Genomic DNA, 16,523 nt, shown 5'->3' on the forward strand with positions numbered 1-16,523 from the left:
ACTAAGCATATATTCCATACTGGGCGCCCCTTTCTCCCGTATGCTCATCCTTCACGTGCATGCACAAGCCCCCGGACCCCAAACACTGACCCCCGCCTCGAAAACATGCACGCCATAGTGAAAAAAAAAATTAAATAATTAAAAAATGCACGTTGCAAAAAAGTTTGGGGGTGCAACACGAGGACTTCCCAAGAGGTCAACCATCTTAGTACTACTCTCGCCCAAGCACGTTTAACTTCGGAGTTCTGATGGGATCCGGTGCATTAGTGTTGGTATGATCGCACCCGTCATCACATGCAAAAACTAAGCATATATTCCATACTGGGCGCCCCTTTCTCCCGTATGCTCATCCTTCACGTGCATGCACAAGCCCCCGGACCCCAAACACTGACCCCCGCCTCGAAAACGTGCACGCCATGGTGAAAAAAAATTAAATAATTAAAAAATGCACGTTGCAAAAAAGTTTGGGCCCGCCTCGAAAACGTGCACGCCATGGTGAAAAAAAAATTAAATAATTAAAAAATGCACGTTATAAAAAAGTTTAGGGGTGCAACACGAGGACTTCCCAAGAGGTCACCCATCTTAGTACTACTCTCGCCCAAGCACGTTTAACTTCGGAGTTCTGATGGGATCCGGTGCATTAGTGCTGGTATGATCGCACCCGTCATCCCATGCAAAAACTAAGCATATATTCCATACTGGGCGCCCCTTTCTCCCGTATGCTCATCCTTCACGTGCATGCACAAGCCCCCGGACCCCAAACACTGACCCCCGCCTCGAAAACGTGCACGCCATAGTGAAAAAAAATTAAATAATTAAAAAATGCACGTTGCAAAAAAGTTTGGGCCCGCCTCGAAAACGTGCACGCCATGGTGAAAAAAAAATTAAATAATTAAAAAATGCACGTTGCAAAAAAGTTTAAGGGTGCAACACGAGGACTTCCCAAGAGGTCACCCATCTTAGTACTACTCTCGCCCAAGCACGTTTAACTTCGGAGTTCTGATGGGATCCGGTGCATTAGTGCTGGTATGATCGCACCCGTCATCCCATGCAAAAACTAAGCATATATTCCATACTGGGCGCCCCTTTCTCCCGTATGCTCATCCTTCACGTGCATGCACAAGCCCCCGGACCCCAAACACTGACCCCGCCTCGAAAACGTGCACGCCATGGTGAAAAAAAAATTAAATAATTAAAAAATGCACGTTGCAAAAAAGTTTGGGGGTGCAACACGAGGACTTCCCAAGAGGTCACCCATCTTAGTACTACTCTCGCCCAAGCACGTTTAACTTCGGAGTTCTGATGGGATCCGGTGCATTAGTGCTGGTATGATCGCACCCGTCATCCCATGCAAAAACTAAGCATATATTCCATACTGGGCGCCCCTTTCTCCCGTATGCTCATCCTTCACGTGCATGCACAAGCCCCCGGACCCCAAACACTGACCCCCGCCTCGAAAACATGCACGCCATGGTGAAAAAAAAAATTAAATAATTAAAAAATGCACGTTGCAAAAAAGTTTGGGGGTGCAACACGAGGACTTCCCAAGAGGTCAACCATCTTAGTACTACTCTCGCCCAAGCACGTTTAACTTCGGAGTTCTGATGGGATCCGGTGCATTAGTGCTGGTATGATCGCACCCGTCATCCCATGCAAAAACTAAGCATATATTCCATACTGGGCGCCCCTTTCTCCCGTATGCTCATCCTTCACGTGCATGCACAAGCCCCCGGACCCCAAACACTGACCCCCGCCTCGAAAACATGCACGCCATGGTGAAAAAAAAAATTAAATAATTAAAAAATGCACGTTGCAAAAAAGTTTGGGGGTGCAACACGAGGACTTCCCAAGAGGTCAACCATCTTAGTACTACTCTCGCCCAAGCACGTTTAACTTCGGAGTTCTGATGGGATCCGGTGCATTAGTGCTGGTATGATCGCACCCGTCATCACATGCAAAAACTAAGCATATATTCCATACTGGGCGCCCCTTTCTCCCGTATGCTCATCCTTCACGTGCATGCACAAGCCCCCGGACCCCAAACACTGACCCCCGCCTCGAAAACGTGCACGCCATGGTGAAAAAAAAAATTAAATAATTAAAAAATGCACGTTGCAAAAAAGTTTGGGCCCGCCTCGAAAACGTGCACGCCATGGTGAAAAAAAAATTAAATAATTAAAAAATGCACGTTGCAAAAAAGTTTAGGGGTGCAACACGAGGACGAGGACTTCCCAAGAGGTCACCCATCTTAGTACTACTCTCGCCCAAGCACGTTTAACTTCGGAGTTCTGATGGGATCCGATGCATTAGTGCTGGTATGATCGCACCCGTCATCCCATGCAAAAACTAAGCATATATTCCATACTGGGCGCCCCTTTCTCCCGTATGCTCATCCTTCACGTGCATGCACAAGCCCCCGGACCCCAAACACTGACCCCCGCCTCGAAAACGTGCACGCCATGGTGAAAAAAAATTAAATAATTAAAAAATGCACGTTGCAAAAAAGTTTGGGCCCGCCTCGAAAACGTGCACGCCATGGTGAAAAAAAAATTAAATAATTAAAAAATGCACGTTGCAAAAAAGTTTGGGGGTGCAACACGAGGACTTCCCAAGAGGTCACCCATCTTAGTACTACTCTCGCCCAAGCACGTTTAACTTCGGAGTTCTGATGGGATCCGGTGCATTAGTGCTGGTATGATCGCACACGTCATCCCATGCAAAAACTAAGCATATATTCCATACTGGGCGCCCCTTTCTCCCGTATACTCATCCTTCACGTGCATGCACAAGCCCCCGGACCCCAAACACTGACCCCCGCCTCGAAAACATGCACGCCATGGTGAAAAAAAAAATTAAATAATTAAAAAATGCACGTTGCAAAAAAGTTTGGGGGTGCAACACGAGGACTTCCCAAGAGGTCACCCATCTTAGTACTACTCTCGCCCAAGCTCGTTTAACTTCGGAGTTCTGATGGGATCCGGTGCATTAGTGCTGGTATGATCGCACCCGTCATCACATGCAAAAACTAAGAATATATTCCATACTGGGCGCCCCTTTCTCCCGTATGCTCATCCTTCACGTGCATGCACAAGCCCCCGGACCCCAAACACTGACCCCCGCCTCGAAAACGTGCACGCCATGGTGAAAAAAAAAATTAAATAATTAAAAAATGCACGTTGCAAAAAAGTTTGGGCCCGCCTCGAAAACGTGCACGCCATGGTGAAAAAAAAATTAAATAATTAAAAAATGCACGTTGCAAAAAAGTTTAGGGGTGCAGCACGTTGCAAAAAAGTTTGGGGGTGCAACACGAGGACTTCCCAAGAGGTCACCCATCTTAGTACTACTCTCGCTCAAGCACGTTTAACTTCGGAGTTCTGATGGGATCCGGTGCATTAGTGCTGGTATGATCGCACCCGTCATCACATGCAAAAACTAAGCATATATTCCATACTGGGCGCCCCTTTCTCCCGTATGCTCATCCTTCACGTGCATGCACAAGCCCCCGGACCCCAAACACTGACCCCCGCCTCGAAAACGTGCACGCCATGGTGAAAAAAAAAATTAAATAATTAAAAAATGCACGTTGCAAAAAAGTTTGGGCCCGCCTCGAAAACGTGCACGCCATGGTGAAAAAAAAATTAAATAATTAAAAAATGCACGTTGCAAAAAAGTTTAGGGGTGCAACACGAGGACTTCCCAAGAGGTCACCCATCTTAGTACTACTCTCGCCCAAGCACGTTTAACTTCGGAGTTCTGATGGGATCCGGTGCATTAGTGCTGGTATGATCGCACCCGTCATCCCATGCAAAAACTAAGCATATATTCCATACTGGGCGCCCCTTTCTCCCGTATGCTCATCCTTCACGTGCATGCACAAGCCCCCGGACCCCAAACACTGACCCCCGCCTCGAAAACGTGCACGCCATGGTGAAAAAAAAATTAAATAATTAAAAAATGCACGTTGCAAAAAAGTTTGTGCCCGCCTCGAAAACGTGCACGCCATGGTGAAAAAAAAATTAAATAATTAAAAAATGCACGTTGCAAAAAAGTTTGGGGGTGCAACACGAGGACTTCCCAAGAGGTCACCCATCTTAGTACTACTCTCGCCCAAGCATGTTTAACTTCGGAGTTCTGATGGGATCCGGTGCATTAGTGCTGGTATGATCGCACCCGTCATCCCATGCAAAAACTAAGCATATATTCCATACTGGGCGCCCCTTTCTCCCGTATGCTCATCCTTCACGTGCATGCACAAGCCCCCGGACCCCAAACACTGACCCCCGCCTCGAAAACATGCACGCCATAGTGAAAAAAAAAATTAAATAATTAAAAAATGCACGTTGCAAAAAAGTTTGGGGGTGCAACACGAGGACTTCCCAAGAGGTCAACCATCTTAGTACTACTCTCGCCCAAGCACGTTTAACTTCGGAGTTCTGATGGGATCCGGTGCATTAGTGTTGGTATGATCGCACCCGTCATCACATGCAAAAACTAAGCATATATTCCATACTGGGCGCCCCTTTCTCCCGTATGCTCATCCTTCACGTGCATGCACAAGCCCCCGGACCCCAAACACTGACCCCCGCCTCGAAAACGTGCACGCCATGGTGAAAAAAAATTAAATAATTAAAAAATGCACGTTGCAAAAAAGTTTGGGCCCGCCTCGAAAACGTGCACGCCATGGTGAAAAAAAAATTAAATAATTAAAAAATGCACGTTATAAAAAAGTTTAGGGGTGCAACACGAGGACTTCCCAAGAGGTCACCCATCTTAGTACTACTCTCGCCCAAGCACGTTTAACTTCGGAGTTCTGATGGGATCCGGTGCATTAGTGCTGGTATGATCGCACCCGTCATCCCATGCAAAAACTAAGCATATATTCCATACTGGGCGCCCCTTTCTCCCGTATGCTCATCCTTCACGTGCATGCACAAGCCCCCGGACCCCAAACACTGACCCCCGCCTCGAAAACGTGCACGCCATAGTGAAAAAAAATTAAATAATTAAAAAATGCACGTTGCAAAAAAGTTTGGGCCCGCCTCGAAAACGTGCACGCCATGGTGAAAAAAAAATTAAATAATTAAAAAATGCACGTTGCAAAAAAGTTTAAGGGTGCAACACGAGGACTTCCCAAGAGGTCACCCATCTTAGTACTACTCTCGCCCAAGCACGTTTAACTTCGGAGTTCTGATGGGATCCGGTGCATTAGTGCTGGTATGATCGCACCCGTCATCCCATGCAAAAACTAAGCATATATTCCATACTGGGCGCCCCTTTCTCCCGTATGCTCATCCTTCACGTGCATGCACAAGCCCCCGGACCCCAAACACTGACCCCGCCTCGAAAACGTGCACGCCATGGTGAAAAAAAAATTAAATAATTAAAAAATGCACGTTGCAAAAAAGTTTGGGGGTGCAACACGAGGACTTCCCAAGAGGTCACCCATCTTAGTACTACTCTCGCCCAAGCACGTTTAACTTCGGAGTTCTGATGGGATCCGGTGCATTAGTGCTGGTATGATCGCACCCGTCATCCCATGCAAAAACTAAGCATATATTCCATACTGGGCGCCCCTTTCTCCCGTATGCTCATCCTTCACGTGCATGCACAAGCCCCCGGACCCCAAACACTGACCCCCGCCTCGAAAACATGCACGCCATGGTGAAAAAAAAAATTAAATAATTAAAAAATGCACGTTGCAAAAAAGTTTGGGGGTGCAACACGAGGACTTCCCAAGAGGTCAACCATCTTAGTACTACTCTCGCCCAAGCACGTTTAACTTCGGAGTTCTGATGGGATCCGGTGCATTAGTGCTGGTATGATCGCACCCGTCATCCCATGCAAAAACTAAGCATATATTCCATACTGGGCGCCCCTTTCTCCCGTATGCTCATCCTTCACGTGCATGCACAAGCCCCCGGACCCCAAACACTGACCCCCGCCTCGAAAACATGCACGCCATGGTGAAAAAAAAAATTAAATAATTAAAAAATGCACGTTGCAAAAAAGTTTGGGGGTGCAACACGAGGACTTCCCAAGAGGTCACCCATCTTAGTACTACTCTCGCCCAAGCACGTTTAACTTCGGAGTTCTGATGGGATCCGGTGCATTAGTGCTGGTATGATCGCACCCGTCATCACATGCAAAAACTAAGCATATATTCCATACTGGGCGCCCCTTTCTCCCGTATGCTCATCCTTCACGTGCATGCACAAGCCCCCGGACCCCAAACACTGACCCCCGCCTCGAAAACGTGCACGCCATGGTGAAAAAAAATTAAATAATTAAAAAATGCACGTTGCAAAAAAGTTTGGGCCCGCCTCGAAAACGTGCACGCCATGGTGAAAAAAAAATTAAATAATTAAAAAATGCACGTTATAAAAAAGTTTAGGGGTGCAACACGAGGACTTCCCAAGAGGTCACCCATCTTAGTACTACTCTCGCCCAAGCACGTTTAACTTCGGAGTTCTGATGGGATCCGGTGCATTAGTGCTGGTATGATCGCACCCGTCATCCCATGCAAAAACTAAGCATATATTCCATACTGGGCGCCCCTTTCTCCCGTATGCTCATCCTTCACGTGCATGCACAAGCCCCCGGACCCCAAACACTGACCCCCGCCTCGAAAACGTGCACGCCATGGTGAAAAAAAATTAAATAATTAAAAAATGCACGTTGCAAAAAAGTTTGGGCCCGCCTCGAAAACGTGCACGCCATGGTGAAAAAAAAATTAAATAATTAAAAAATGCACGTTGCAAAAAAGTTTAGGGGTGCAACACGAGGACTTCCCAAGAGGTCACCCATCTTAGTACTACTCTCGCCCAAGCACGTTTAACTTCGGAGTTCTGATGGGATCCGATGCATTAGTGCTGGTATGATCGCACCCGTCATCCCATGCAAAAACTAAGCATATATTCCATACTGGGCGCCCCTTTCTCCCGTATGCTCATCCTTCACGTGCATGCACAAGCCCCCGGACCCCAAACACTGACCCCCGCCTCGAAAACGTGCACGCCATGGTGAAAAAAAAATTAAATAATTAAAAAATGCACGTTGCAAAAAAGTTTGGGCCCGCCTCGAAAACGTGCACGCCATGGTGAAAAAAAAATTAAATAATTAAAAAATGCACGTTGCAAAAAAGTTTGGGGGTGCAACACGAGGACTTCCCAAGAGGTCACCCATCTTAGTACTACTCTCGCCCAAGCACGTTTAACTTCGGAGTTCTGATGGGATCCGGTGCATTAGTGCTGGTATGATCGCACACGTCATCCCATGCAAAAACTAAGCATATATTCCATACTGGGCGCCCCTTTCTCCCGTATACTCATCCTTCACGTGCATGCACAAGCCCCCGGACCCCAAACACTGACCCCCGCCTCGAAAACATGCACGCCATGGTGAAAAAAAAAATTAAATAATTAAAAAATGCACGTTGCAAAAAAGTTTGGGGGTGCAACACGAGGACTTCCCAAGAGGTCACCCATCTTAGTACTACTCTCGCCCAAGCACGTTTAACTTCGGAGTTCTGATGGGATCCGGTGCATTAGTGCTGGTATGATCGCACCCGTCATCACATGCAAAAACTAAGCATATATTCCATACTGGGCGCCCCTTTCTCCCGTATGCTCATCCTTCACGTGCATGCACAAGCCCCCGGACCCCAAACACTGACCCCCGCCTCGAAAACGTGCACGCCATGGTGAAAAAAAATTAAATAATTAAAAAATGCACGTTGCAAAAAAGTTTGGGCCCGCCTCGAAAACGTGCACGCCATGGTGAAAAAAAAATTAAATAATTAAAAAATGCACGTTATAAAAAAGTTTAGGGGTGCAACACGAGGACTTCCCAAGAGGTCACCCATCTTAGTACTACTCTCGCCCAAGCACTTTTAACTTCGGAGTTCTGATGGGATCCGATGCATTAGTGCTGGTATGATCGCACCCGTCATCCCATGCAAAAACTAAGCATATATTCCATACTGGGCGCCCCTTTCTCCCGTATGCTCATCCTTCACGTGCATGCACAAGCCCCCGGACCCCAAACACTGACCCCTGCCTCGAAAACGTGCACGCCATGGTGAAAAAAAAATTAAATAATTAAAAAATGCACGTTGCAAAAAAGTTTGGGCCCGCCTCGAAAACGTGCACGCCATGGTGAAAAAAAAATTAAATAATTAAAAAATGCACGTTGCAAAAAAGTTTGGGGGTGCAACACGAGGACTTCCGAAGAGGTCACCCATCTTAGTACTACTCTCGCCCAAGCACGTTTAACTTCGGAGTTCTGATGGGATCCGGTGCATTAGTGCTGGTATGATCGCACCCGTCATCCCATGCAAAAACTAAGCATATATTCCATACTGGGCGCCCCTTTCTCCCGTATGCTCATCCTTCACGTGCATGCACAAGCCCCCGGACCCCAAACACTGACCCCCGCCTCGAAAACATGCACGCCATGGTGAAAAAAAAAATTAAATAATTAAAAAATGCACGTTGCAAAAAAGTTTGGGGGTGCAACACGAGGACTTCCGAAGAGGTCACCCATCTTAGTACTACTCTCGCCCAAGCACGTTTTACTTCGGAGTTCTGATGGGATCCGGTGCATTAGTGCTGGTATGATCGCACCCGTCATCCCATGCAAAAACTAAGCATATATTCCATACTGGGCGCCCCTTTCTCCCGTATGCTCATCCTTCACGTGCATGCACAAGCCCCCGGACCCCAAACACTGACCCCCACCTCGAAAACATGCACGCCATGGTGAAAAAAAAATTAAATAATTAAAAAATGCATGTTGCAAAAAAGTTTGGGGGTGCAACACGAGGACTTCCCAAGAGGTCAACCATCTTAGTACTACTCTCGCCCAAGCACGTTTAACTTCGGAGTTCTGATGGGATCCTGTGCATTAGTGCTGGTATGATCGCACCCGTCATCACATGCAAAAACTAAGCATATATTCCATACTGGGCGCCCCTTTCTCCCGTATGCTCATCCTTCACGTGCATGCACAAGCCCCCGGACCCCAAACACTGACCCCCGCCTCGAAAACGTGCACGCCATGGTGAAAAAAAATTAAATAATTAAAAAATGCACGTTGCAAAAAAGTTTGGGCCCGCCTCGAAAACGTGCACGCCATGGTGAAAAAAAAATTAAATAATTAAAAAATGCACGTTGCAAAAAAGTTTAGGGGTGCAACACGAGGACTTCCCAAGAGGTCACCCATCTTAGTACTACTCTCGCCCAAGCACGTTTAACTTCGGAGTTCTGATGGGATCCGGTGCATTAGTGCTGGTATGATCGCACCGGTCATCCCATGCAAAAACTAAGCATATATTCCATACTGGGCGCCCCTTTCTCCCGTATGCTCATCCTTCACGTGCATGCACAAGCCCCCGGACCCCAAACACTGACCCCCGCCTCGAAAACGTGCACGCCATGGTGAAAAAAAAATTAAATAATTAAAAAATGCACGTTGCAAAAAAGTTTGGGCCCGCCTCGAAAACGTGCACGCCATGGTGAAAAAAAATTAAATAATTAAAAAATGCACGTTGCAAAAAAGTTTGGGGGTGTAACACGAGGACTTCCGAAGAGGTCACCCATCTTAGTACTACTCTCGCCCAAGCACGTTTAACTTCGGGGTTCTGATGGGATCCGGTGCATTAGTGCTGGTATGATCGCACCCGTCAACCCATGCAAAAACTAAACATATATTCCATACTGGGCGCCCCTTTCTCCCGTATGCTCATCCTTCACGTGCATGCACAAGCCCCCGGACCCCAAACACTGACCCCCGCCTCGAAAACATGCACGCCATGGTGAAAAAAAAAATTAAATAATTAAAAAATGCACGTTGCAAAAAAGTTTGGGGGTGCAACACGAGGACTTCCCAAGAGGTCAACCATCTTAGTACTACTCTCGCCCAAGCACGTTTAACTTCGGAGTTCTGATGGGATCCGGTGCATTAGTGCTGGTATGATCGCACCCGTCATCACATGCAAAAACTAAGCATATATTCCATACTGGGCGCCCCTTTCTCCCGTATGCTCATCCTTCACGTGCATGCACAAGCCCCCGGACCCCAAACACTGACCCCCGCCTCGAAAACGTGCACGCCATGGTGAAAAAAAAAATTAAATAATTAAAAAATGCACGTTGCAAAAAAGTTTGGGCCCGCCTCGAAAACGTGCACGCCATGGTGAAAAAAAAATTAAATAATTAAAAAATGCACGTTGCAAAAAAGTTTAGGGGTGCAACACGAGGACTTCCCAAGAGGTCACCCATCTTAGTACTACTCTCGCCCAAGCACGTTTAACTTCGGAGTTCTGATGGGATCCGGTGCATTAGTGCTGGTATGATCGCACCCGTCATCCCATGCAAAAACTAAGCATATATTCCATACTGGGCGCCCCTTTCTCCCGTATGCTCATCCTTCACGTGCATGCACAAGCCCCCGGACCCCAAACACTGACCCCCGCCTCGAAAACGTGCACGCCATGGTGAAAAAAAATTAAATAATTAAAAAATGCACGTTGCAAAAAAGTTTGGGCCCGCCTCGAAAACGTGCACGCCATGGTGAAAAAAAAATTAAATAATTAAAAAATGCACGTTGCAAAAAAGTTTGGGGGTGCAACACGAGGACTTCCCAAGAGGTCACCCATCTTAGTACTACTCTCGCCCAAGCACGTTTAACTTCGGAGTTCTGATGGGATCCGGTGCATTAGTGCTGGTATGATCGCACACGTCATCCCATGCAAAAACTAAGCATATATTCCATACTGGGCGCCCCTTTCTCCCGTATACTCATCCTTCACGTGCATGCACAAGCCCCCGGACCCCAAACACTGACCCCCGCCTCGAAAACATGCACGCCATGGTGAAAAAAAAAATTAAATAATTAAAAAATGCACGTTGCAAAAAAGTTTGGGGGTGCAACACGAGGACTTCCCAAGAGGTCACCCATCTTAGTACTACTCTCGCCCAAGCTCGTTTAACTTCGGAGTTCTGATGGGATCCGGTGCATTAGTGCTGGTATGATCGCACCCGTCATCACATGCAAAAACTAAGAATATATTCCATACTGGGCGCCCCTTTCTCCCGTATGCTCATCCTTCACGTGCATGCACAAGCCCCCGGACCCCAAACACTGACCCCCGCCTCGAAAACGTGCACGCCATGGTGAAAAAAAATTAAATAATTAAAAAATGCACGTTGCAAAAAAGTTTGGGCCCGCCTCGAAAACGTGCACGCCATGGTGAAAAAAAAATTAAATAATTAAAAAATGCACGTTATAAAAAAGTTTAGGGGTGCAACACGAGGACTTCCCAAGAGGTCACCCATCTTAGTACTACTCTCGCCCAAGCACTTTTAACTTCGGAGTTCTGATGGGATCCGATGCATTAGTGCTGGTATGATCGCACCCGTCATCCCATGCAAAAACTAAGCATATATTCCATACTGGGCGCCCCTTTCTCCCGTATGCTCATCCTTCACGTGCATGCACAAGCCCCCGGACCCCAAACACTGACCCCTGCCTCGAAAACGTGCACGCCATGGTGAAAAAAAAATTAAATAATTAAAAAATGCACGTTGCAAAAAAGTTTGGGCCCGCCTCGATAACGTGCACGCCATGGTGAAAAAAAAATTAAATAATTAAAAAATGCACGTTGCAAAAAAGTTTGGGGGTGCAACACGAGGACTTCCGAAGAGGTCACCCATCTTAGTACTACTCTCGCCCAAGCACGTTTAACTTCGGAGTTCTGATGGGATCCGGTGCATTAGTGCTGGTATGATCGCACCCGTCATCCCATGCAAAAACTAAGCATATATTCCATACTGGGCGCCCCTTTCTCCCGTATGCTCATCCTTCACGTGCATGCACAAGCCCCCGGACCCCAAACACTGACCCCCGCCTCGAAAACATGCACGCCATGGTGAAAAAAAAAATTAAATAATTAAAAAATGCACGTTGCAAAAAAGTTTGGGGGTGCAACACGAGGACTTCCGAAGAGGTCACCCATCTTAGTACTACTCTCGCCCAAGCACGTTTTACTTCGGAGTTCTGATGGGATCCGGTGCATTAGTGCTGGTATGATCGCACCCGTCATCCCATGCAAAAACTAAGCATATATTCCATACTGGGCGCCCCTTTCTCCCGTATGCTCATCCTTCACGTGCATGCACAAGCCCCCGGACCCCAAACACTGACCCCCACCTCGAAAACATGCACGCCATGGTGAAAAAAAAAATTAAATAATTAAAAAATGCATGTTGCAAAAAAGTTTGGGGGTGCAACACGAGGACTTCCCAAGAGGTCAACCATCTTAGTACTACTCTCGCCCAAGCACGTTTAACTTCGGAGTTCTGATGGGATCCTGTGCATTAGTGCTGGTATGATCGCACCCGTCATCACATGCAAAAACTAAGCATATATTCCATACTGGGCGCCCCTTTCTCCCGTATGCTCATCCTTCACGTGCATGCACAAGCCCCCGGACCCCAAACACTGACCCCCGCCTCGAAAACGTGCACGCCATGGTGAAAAAAAATTAAATAATTAAAAAATGCACGTTGCAAAAAAGTTTGGGCCCGCCTCGAAAACGTGCACGCCATGGTGAAAAAAAAATTAAATAATTAAAAAATGCACGTTGCAAAAAAGTTTAGGGGTGCAACACGAGGACTTCCCAAGAGGTCACCCATCTTAGTACTACTCTCGCCCAAGCACGTTTAACTTCGGAGTTCTGATGGGATCCGGTGCATTAGTGCTGGTATGATCGCACCGGTCATCCCATGCAAAAACTAAGCATATATTCCATACTGGGCGCCCCTTTCTCCCGTATGCTCATCCTTCACGTGCATGCACAAGCCCCCGGACCCCAAACACTGACCCCCGCCTCGAAAACGTGCACGCCATGGTGAAAAAAAAATTAAATAATTAAAAAATGCACGTTGCAAAAAAGTTTGGGCCCGCCTCGAAAACGTGCACGCCATGGTGAAAAAAAATTAAATAATTAAAAAATGCACGTTGCAAAAAAGTTTGGGGGTGTAACACGAGGACTTCCGAAGAGGTCACCCATCTTAGTACTACTCTCGCCCAAGCACGTTTAACTTCGGGGTTCTGATGGGATCCGGTGCATTAGTGCTGGTATGATCGCACCTGTCAACCCATGCAAAAACTAAGCATATATTCCATACTGGGCGCCCCTTTCTCCCGTATGCTCATCCTTCACGTGCATGCACAAGCCCCCGGACCCCAAACACTGACCCCCGCCTCGAAAACATGCACGCCATGGTGAAAAAAAAAATTAAATAATTAAAAAATGCACGTTGCAAAAAAGTTTGGGGGTGCAACACGAGGACTTCCGAAGAGGTCAACCATCTTAGTACTACTCTCGCCCAAGCACGTTTAACTTCGGAGTTCTGATGGGATCCGGTGCATTAGTGCTGGTATGATCGCACCCGTCATCACATGCAAAAACTAAGCATATATTCCATACTGGGCGCCCCTTTCTCCCGTATGCTCATCCTTCACGTGCATGCACAAGCCCCCGGACCCCAAACACTGACCCCCGCCTCGAAAACGTGCACGCCATGGTGAAAAAAAAAATTAAATAATTAAAAAATGCACGTTGCAAAAAAGTTTGGGCCCGCCTCGAAAACGTGCACGCCATGGTGAAAAAAAAATTAAATAATTAAAAAATGCACGTTGCAAAAAAGTTTAGGGGTGCAACACGAGGACTTCCCAAGAGGTCACCCATCTTAGTACTACTCTCGCCCAAGCACGTTTAACTTCGGAGTTCTGATGGGATCTGGTGCATTAGTGCTGGTATGATCGCACCCGTCATCCCATGCAAAAACTAAGCATATATTCCATACTGGGCGCCCCTTTCTCCCGTATGCTCATCCTTCACGTGCATGCACAAGCCCCCGGACCCCAAACACTGACCCCCGCCTCGAAAACGTGCACGCCATGGTGAAAAAAAATTAAATAATTAAAAAATGCACGTTGCAAAAAAGTTTGGGCCCGGCTCGAAAACGTGCACGCCATGGTGAAAAAAAAATTAAATAATTAAAAAATGCACGTTGCAAAAAAGTTTAGGGGTGCAACACGAGGACTTCCCAAGAGGTCACCCATCTTAGTACTACTCTCGCCCAAGCAGGTTTAACTTCGGAGTTCTGATGGGATCCGGTGCATTAGTGCTGGTATGATCGCACCCGTCATCCCATGCAAAAACTAAGCATATATTCCATACTGGGCGCCCCTTTCTCCCGTATGCTCATCCTTCACGTGCATGCACAAGCCCCCGGACCCCAAACACTGACCCCCGCCTCGAAAACGTGCACGCCATGGTGAAAAAAAAAATTAAATAATTAAAAAATGCACGTTGCAAAAAAGTTTAGGCCCGCCTCGAAAACGTGCACGCCATGGTGAAAAAAAAATTAAATAATTAAAAAATGCACGTTGCAAAAAAGTTTAGGGGTGCAACACGAGGACTTCCCAAGAGGTCACCCATCTTAGTACTACTCTCGCCCAAGCACGTTTAACTTCGGAGTTCTGATGGGATCCGGTGCATTAGTGCTGGTATGATCGCACCCGTCATCATATGCAAAAACTAAGCATATATTCCATACTGGGCGCCCCTTTCTCCCGTATGCTCATCCTTCACGTGCATGCACAAGCCCCCGGACCCCAATCACTGACCCCCGCCTCGAAAACGTGCACGCCATGGTGAAAAAAAATTAAATAATTAAAAAATGCACGTTGCAAAAAAGTTTGGGCCCGCCTCGAAAACGTGCACGCCATGGTGAAAAAAAAATTAAATAATTAAAAAATGCACGTTATAAAAAAGTTTAGGGGTGCAACACGAGGACTTCCCAAGAGGTCACCCATCTTAGTACTACTCTCGCGCAAGCACGTTTAACTTCGGAGTTCTGATGGGATCCGGTGCATTAGTGCTGGTATGATCGCACCCGTCATCCCATGCAAAAACTAAGCATATATTCCATACTGGGCGCCCCTTTCTCCCGTATGCTCATCCTTCACGTGCATGCACAAGCCCCTGGACCCTAAACACTGACCCCTGCCTCGAAAACGTGCACGCCATGGTGAAAAAAAAATTAAATAATTAAAAAATGCACGTTGCAAAAACGTTTGGGCCCGCCTCGAAAACGTGCACGCCATGGTGAAAAAAAAATTAAATAATTAAAAAATGCACGTTGCAAAAAAGTTTGGGGGTGCAACACGAGGACTTCCGAAGAGGTCACCCATCTTAGTACTACTCTCGCCCAAGCACGTTTAACTTCGGGGTTCTGATGGGATCCGGTGCATTAGTGCTGGTATGATCGCACCCGTCATCCCATGCAAAAACTAAGCATATATTCCATACTGGGCGCCCCTTTCTCCCGTATGCTCATCCTTCACGTGCATGCACAAGCCCCCGGACCCCAAACACTGACTCCCGCCTCGAAAACGTGCACGCCATGGTGAAAAAAAAATTAAATAATTAAAAAATGCACGTTGCAAAAAAGTTTGGGCCCGCCATGGTGAAAAAAAAATTAAATAATTAAAAAATGCACGTTGCAAAAAAGTTTAGGGGTGCAACACGAGGACTTCCCAAGAGGTCACCCATCTTAGTACCACTCTCGCCCAAGCACGTTTAACTTCGGAGTTCTGATGGGATCCGGTGCATTAGTGCTGGTATGATCGCACCCGTCATCCCATGCAAAAACTAAGCATATATTCCATACTGGGCGCCCCTTTCTCCCGTATGCTCATCCTTCACGTGCATGCACAAGCCCCCGGACCCCAAACACTGACCCCCGCCTCGAAAACGTGCACGCCATGGTGAAAAAAAAATTAAATAATTAAAAAATGCACGTTGCAAAAAAGTTTGGGCCCGCCTCGAAAACGTGCACGCCATGGTGAAAAAAAAATTAAATAATTAAAAAATGCACGTTGCAAAAAAGATTGGGGGTGCAACACGAGGACTTCCCAAGAGGTCACCCATCTTAGTACTACTCTCGCCCAAGCACGTTTAACTTCGGAGTTCTGATGGGATCCGGTGCATTAGTGCTGGTATGATCGCACCCGTCATCCCATGCAAAAACTAAGCATATATTCCATACTGGGCGCCCCTTTCTCCCGTATGCTCATCCTTCACGTGCATGCACAAGCCCCCGGACCCCAAACACTGACCCCCGCCTCGAAAACATGCACGCCATGGTGAAAAAAAAAATTAAATAATTAAAAAATGCACGTTGCAAAAAAGTTTGGGGGTGCAACACGAGGACTTCCCAAGAGGTCAACCATCTTAGTACTACTCTCGCCCAAGCACGTTTAACTTCGGAGTTCTGATGGGATCCGGTGCATTAGTGCTGGTATGATCGCACCCGTCATCACATGCAAAAACTAAGCATATATTCCATACTGGGCGCCCCTTTCTCCCGTATGCTCATCCTTCACGTGCATGCACAAGCCCCCGGACCCCAAACACTGACCCCCGCCTCGAAAACGTGCACGCCATGGTGAAA

At 47.0% G+C, this 16,523-nt stretch overlaps 47 non-coding genes across 47 annotated transcripts; all 47 read right to left on the bottom strand.

Annotated features, from left to right (window-relative positions):
- Nucleotides 1-167: 167 nt before the first annotated feature.
- LOC136214833 (5S ribosomal RNA) lies at nucleotides 168-286 on the bottom strand. The gene has a single exon (XR_010681901.1). It is a non-coding gene; the product is annotated as a 5S ribosomal RNA (ribosomal RNA).
- Nucleotides 287-544: 258 nt separating this feature from the next.
- Nucleotides 545-663, bottom strand: LOC136214290 (5S ribosomal RNA). Its single transcript, XR_010681383.1, has one exon. It is a non-coding gene; the product is annotated as a 5S ribosomal RNA (ribosomal RNA).
- Nucleotides 664-921: 258 nt separating this feature from the next.
- LOC136211692 (5S ribosomal RNA) lies at nucleotides 922-1,040 on the bottom strand. Its single transcript, XR_010678886.1, has one exon. It is a non-coding gene; the product is annotated as a 5S ribosomal RNA (ribosomal RNA).
- Nucleotides 1,041-1,221: 181 nt separating this feature from the next.
- On the bottom strand, nucleotides 1,222-1,340 carry LOC136214303 (5S ribosomal RNA). Its single transcript, XR_010681395.1, has one exon. It is a non-coding gene; the product is annotated as a 5S ribosomal RNA (ribosomal RNA).
- Nucleotides 1,341-1,523: 183 nt separating this feature from the next.
- On the bottom strand, nucleotides 1,524-1,642 carry LOC136212715 (5S ribosomal RNA). The gene has a single exon (XR_010679857.1). It is a non-coding gene; the product is annotated as a 5S ribosomal RNA (ribosomal RNA).
- A 183-nt stretch (nucleotides 1,643-1,825) lies between these two features.
- On the bottom strand, nucleotides 1,826-1,944 carry LOC136212716 (5S ribosomal RNA). The gene has a single exon (XR_010679858.1). It is a non-coding gene; the product is annotated as a 5S ribosomal RNA (ribosomal RNA).
- A 265-nt stretch (nucleotides 1,945-2,209) lies between these two features.
- On the bottom strand, nucleotides 2,210-2,329 carry LOC136215738 (5S ribosomal RNA). Its single transcript, XR_010682770.1, has one exon. It is a non-coding gene; the product is annotated as a 5S ribosomal RNA (ribosomal RNA).
- Nucleotides 2,330-2,587: 258 nt separating this feature from the next.
- Nucleotides 2,588-2,706, bottom strand: LOC136212109 (5S ribosomal RNA). The gene has a single exon (XR_010679284.1). It is a non-coding gene; the product is annotated as a 5S ribosomal RNA (ribosomal RNA).
- Nucleotides 2,707-2,889: 183 nt separating this feature from the next.
- Nucleotides 2,890-3,008, bottom strand: LOC136213500 (5S ribosomal RNA). The gene has a single exon (XR_010680607.1). It is a non-coding gene; the product is annotated as a 5S ribosomal RNA (ribosomal RNA).
- Nucleotides 3,009-3,296: 288 nt separating this feature from the next.
- LOC136213884 (5S ribosomal RNA) lies at nucleotides 3,297-3,415 on the bottom strand. The gene has a single exon (XR_010680983.1). It is a non-coding gene; the product is annotated as a 5S ribosomal RNA (ribosomal RNA).
- Nucleotides 3,416-3,675: 260 nt separating this feature from the next.
- LOC136214315 (5S ribosomal RNA) lies at nucleotides 3,676-3,794 on the bottom strand. Its single transcript, XR_010681406.1, has one exon. It is a non-coding gene; the product is annotated as a 5S ribosomal RNA (ribosomal RNA).
- Nucleotides 3,795-4,053: 259 nt separating this feature from the next.
- Nucleotides 4,054-4,172, bottom strand: LOC136213376 (5S ribosomal RNA). The gene has a single exon (XR_010680491.1). It is a non-coding gene; the product is annotated as a 5S ribosomal RNA (ribosomal RNA).
- Nucleotides 4,173-4,355: 183 nt separating this feature from the next.
- Nucleotides 4,356-4,474, bottom strand: LOC136214834 (5S ribosomal RNA). The gene has a single exon (XR_010681902.1). It is a non-coding gene; the product is annotated as a 5S ribosomal RNA (ribosomal RNA).
- A 258-nt stretch (nucleotides 4,475-4,732) lies between these two features.
- LOC136214326 (5S ribosomal RNA) lies at nucleotides 4,733-4,851 on the bottom strand. The gene has a single exon (XR_010681417.1). It is a non-coding gene; the product is annotated as a 5S ribosomal RNA (ribosomal RNA).
- A 258-nt stretch (nucleotides 4,852-5,109) lies between these two features.
- On the bottom strand, nucleotides 5,110-5,228 carry LOC136211693 (5S ribosomal RNA). The gene has a single exon (XR_010678887.1). It is a non-coding gene; the product is annotated as a 5S ribosomal RNA (ribosomal RNA).
- A 181-nt stretch (nucleotides 5,229-5,409) lies between these two features.
- LOC136214338 (5S ribosomal RNA) lies at nucleotides 5,410-5,528 on the bottom strand. Its single transcript, XR_010681428.1, has one exon. It is a non-coding gene; the product is annotated as a 5S ribosomal RNA (ribosomal RNA).
- A 183-nt stretch (nucleotides 5,529-5,711) lies between these two features.
- On the bottom strand, nucleotides 5,712-5,830 carry LOC136212717 (5S ribosomal RNA). The gene has a single exon (XR_010679859.1). It is a non-coding gene; the product is annotated as a 5S ribosomal RNA (ribosomal RNA).
- Nucleotides 5,831-6,013: 183 nt separating this feature from the next.
- LOC136214350 (5S ribosomal RNA) lies at nucleotides 6,014-6,132 on the bottom strand. The gene has a single exon (XR_010681440.1). It is a non-coding gene; the product is annotated as a 5S ribosomal RNA (ribosomal RNA).
- Nucleotides 6,133-6,390: 258 nt separating this feature from the next.
- On the bottom strand, nucleotides 6,391-6,509 carry LOC136214361 (5S ribosomal RNA). Its single transcript, XR_010681451.1, has one exon. It is a non-coding gene; the product is annotated as a 5S ribosomal RNA (ribosomal RNA).
- A 258-nt stretch (nucleotides 6,510-6,767) lies between these two features.
- Nucleotides 6,768-6,886, bottom strand: LOC136213246 (5S ribosomal RNA). The gene has a single exon (XR_010680369.1). It is a non-coding gene; the product is annotated as a 5S ribosomal RNA (ribosomal RNA).
- A 259-nt stretch (nucleotides 6,887-7,145) lies between these two features.
- LOC136212110 (5S ribosomal RNA) lies at nucleotides 7,146-7,264 on the bottom strand. Its single transcript, XR_010679285.1, has one exon. It is a non-coding gene; the product is annotated as a 5S ribosomal RNA (ribosomal RNA).
- Nucleotides 7,265-7,447: 183 nt separating this feature from the next.
- On the bottom strand, nucleotides 7,448-7,566 carry LOC136214373 (5S ribosomal RNA). The gene has a single exon (XR_010681462.1). It is a non-coding gene; the product is annotated as a 5S ribosomal RNA (ribosomal RNA).
- A 258-nt stretch (nucleotides 7,567-7,824) lies between these two features.
- LOC136212360 (5S ribosomal RNA) lies at nucleotides 7,825-7,943 on the bottom strand. Its single transcript, XR_010679522.1, has one exon. It is a non-coding gene; the product is annotated as a 5S ribosomal RNA (ribosomal RNA).
- A 259-nt stretch (nucleotides 7,944-8,202) lies between these two features.
- LOC136213064 (5S ribosomal RNA) lies at nucleotides 8,203-8,321 on the bottom strand. Its single transcript, XR_010680197.1, has one exon. It is a non-coding gene; the product is annotated as a 5S ribosomal RNA (ribosomal RNA).
- Nucleotides 8,322-8,504: 183 nt separating this feature from the next.
- Nucleotides 8,505-8,623, bottom strand: LOC136214245 (5S ribosomal RNA). The gene has a single exon (XR_010681341.1). It is a non-coding gene; the product is annotated as a 5S ribosomal RNA (ribosomal RNA).
- Nucleotides 8,624-8,805: 182 nt separating this feature from the next.
- On the bottom strand, nucleotides 8,806-8,924 carry LOC136214763 (5S ribosomal RNA). The gene has a single exon (XR_010681836.1). It is a non-coding gene; the product is annotated as a 5S ribosomal RNA (ribosomal RNA).
- Nucleotides 8,925-9,182: 258 nt separating this feature from the next.
- On the bottom strand, nucleotides 9,183-9,301 carry LOC136213469 (5S ribosomal RNA). Its single transcript, XR_010680578.1, has one exon. It is a non-coding gene; the product is annotated as a 5S ribosomal RNA (ribosomal RNA).
- Nucleotides 9,302-9,559: 258 nt separating this feature from the next.
- On the bottom strand, nucleotides 9,560-9,678 carry LOC136215550 (5S ribosomal RNA). Its single transcript, XR_010682589.1, has one exon. It is a non-coding gene; the product is annotated as a 5S ribosomal RNA (ribosomal RNA).
- A 183-nt stretch (nucleotides 9,679-9,861) lies between these two features.
- On the bottom strand, nucleotides 9,862-9,980 carry LOC136212718 (5S ribosomal RNA). The gene has a single exon (XR_010679860.1). It is a non-coding gene; the product is annotated as a 5S ribosomal RNA (ribosomal RNA).
- A 260-nt stretch (nucleotides 9,981-10,240) lies between these two features.
- On the bottom strand, nucleotides 10,241-10,359 carry LOC136214385 (5S ribosomal RNA). Its single transcript, XR_010681473.1, has one exon. It is a non-coding gene; the product is annotated as a 5S ribosomal RNA (ribosomal RNA).
- A 258-nt stretch (nucleotides 10,360-10,617) lies between these two features.
- On the bottom strand, nucleotides 10,618-10,736 carry LOC136212111 (5S ribosomal RNA). Its single transcript, XR_010679286.1, has one exon. It is a non-coding gene; the product is annotated as a 5S ribosomal RNA (ribosomal RNA).
- A 183-nt stretch (nucleotides 10,737-10,919) lies between these two features.
- Nucleotides 10,920-11,038, bottom strand: LOC136213501 (5S ribosomal RNA). The gene has a single exon (XR_010680608.1). It is a non-coding gene; the product is annotated as a 5S ribosomal RNA (ribosomal RNA).
- Nucleotides 11,039-11,296: 258 nt separating this feature from the next.
- LOC136212362 (5S ribosomal RNA) lies at nucleotides 11,297-11,415 on the bottom strand. The gene has a single exon (XR_010679523.1). It is a non-coding gene; the product is annotated as a 5S ribosomal RNA (ribosomal RNA).
- A 259-nt stretch (nucleotides 11,416-11,674) lies between these two features.
- On the bottom strand, nucleotides 11,675-11,793 carry LOC136213065 (5S ribosomal RNA). The gene has a single exon (XR_010680198.1). It is a non-coding gene; the product is annotated as a 5S ribosomal RNA (ribosomal RNA).
- A 183-nt stretch (nucleotides 11,794-11,976) lies between these two features.
- LOC136214246 (5S ribosomal RNA) lies at nucleotides 11,977-12,095 on the bottom strand. Its single transcript, XR_010681342.1, has one exon. It is a non-coding gene; the product is annotated as a 5S ribosomal RNA (ribosomal RNA).
- Nucleotides 12,096-12,278: 183 nt separating this feature from the next.
- Nucleotides 12,279-12,397, bottom strand: LOC136214764 (5S ribosomal RNA). Its single transcript, XR_010681837.1, has one exon. It is a non-coding gene; the product is annotated as a 5S ribosomal RNA (ribosomal RNA).
- Nucleotides 12,398-12,655: 258 nt separating this feature from the next.
- On the bottom strand, nucleotides 12,656-12,774 carry LOC136213470 (5S ribosomal RNA). Its single transcript, XR_010680579.1, has one exon. It is a non-coding gene; the product is annotated as a 5S ribosomal RNA (ribosomal RNA).
- Nucleotides 12,775-13,032: 258 nt separating this feature from the next.
- Nucleotides 13,033-13,151, bottom strand: LOC136215658 (5S ribosomal RNA). Its single transcript, XR_010682695.1, has one exon. It is a non-coding gene; the product is annotated as a 5S ribosomal RNA (ribosomal RNA).
- Nucleotides 13,152-13,334: 183 nt separating this feature from the next.
- LOC136214441 (5S ribosomal RNA) lies at nucleotides 13,335-13,453 on the bottom strand. The gene has a single exon (XR_010681526.1). It is a non-coding gene; the product is annotated as a 5S ribosomal RNA (ribosomal RNA).
- Nucleotides 13,454-13,713: 260 nt separating this feature from the next.
- On the bottom strand, nucleotides 13,714-13,832 carry LOC136212890 (5S ribosomal RNA). Its single transcript, XR_010680030.1, has one exon. It is a non-coding gene; the product is annotated as a 5S ribosomal RNA (ribosomal RNA).
- Nucleotides 13,833-14,090: 258 nt separating this feature from the next.
- Nucleotides 14,091-14,209, bottom strand: LOC136213941 (5S ribosomal RNA). Its single transcript, XR_010681041.1, has one exon. It is a non-coding gene; the product is annotated as a 5S ribosomal RNA (ribosomal RNA).
- Nucleotides 14,210-14,469: 260 nt separating this feature from the next.
- LOC136214398 (5S ribosomal RNA) lies at nucleotides 14,470-14,588 on the bottom strand. The gene has a single exon (XR_010681484.1). It is a non-coding gene; the product is annotated as a 5S ribosomal RNA (ribosomal RNA).
- A 258-nt stretch (nucleotides 14,589-14,846) lies between these two features.
- Nucleotides 14,847-14,965, bottom strand: LOC136214442 (5S ribosomal RNA). The gene has a single exon (XR_010681527.1). It is a non-coding gene; the product is annotated as a 5S ribosomal RNA (ribosomal RNA).
- A 259-nt stretch (nucleotides 14,966-15,224) lies between these two features.
- Nucleotides 15,225-15,343, bottom strand: LOC136214991 (5S ribosomal RNA). Its single transcript, XR_010682049.1, has one exon. It is a non-coding gene; the product is annotated as a 5S ribosomal RNA (ribosomal RNA).
- A 242-nt stretch (nucleotides 15,344-15,585) lies between these two features.
- On the bottom strand, nucleotides 15,586-15,704 carry LOC136212487 (5S ribosomal RNA). The gene has a single exon (XR_010679640.1). It is a non-coding gene; the product is annotated as a 5S ribosomal RNA (ribosomal RNA).
- A 259-nt stretch (nucleotides 15,705-15,963) lies between these two features.
- On the bottom strand, nucleotides 15,964-16,082 carry LOC136214409 (5S ribosomal RNA). Its single transcript, XR_010681495.1, has one exon. It is a non-coding gene; the product is annotated as a 5S ribosomal RNA (ribosomal RNA).
- A 183-nt stretch (nucleotides 16,083-16,265) lies between these two features.
- On the bottom strand, nucleotides 16,266-16,384 carry LOC136212719 (5S ribosomal RNA). Its single transcript, XR_010679861.1, has one exon. It is a non-coding gene; the product is annotated as a 5S ribosomal RNA (ribosomal RNA).
- Between the last annotated feature and the right edge of the window lie 139 nt (nucleotides 16,385-16,523).

Source organism: Euphorbia lathyris, chromosome 1 (assembly GCF_963576675.1).
Source record: "Euphorbia lathyris chromosome 1, ddEupLath1.1, whole genome shotgun sequence".
Lineage (NCBI taxonomy): Eukaryota > Viridiplantae > Streptophyta > Magnoliopsida > Malpighiales > Euphorbiaceae > Euphorbia > Euphorbia lathyris.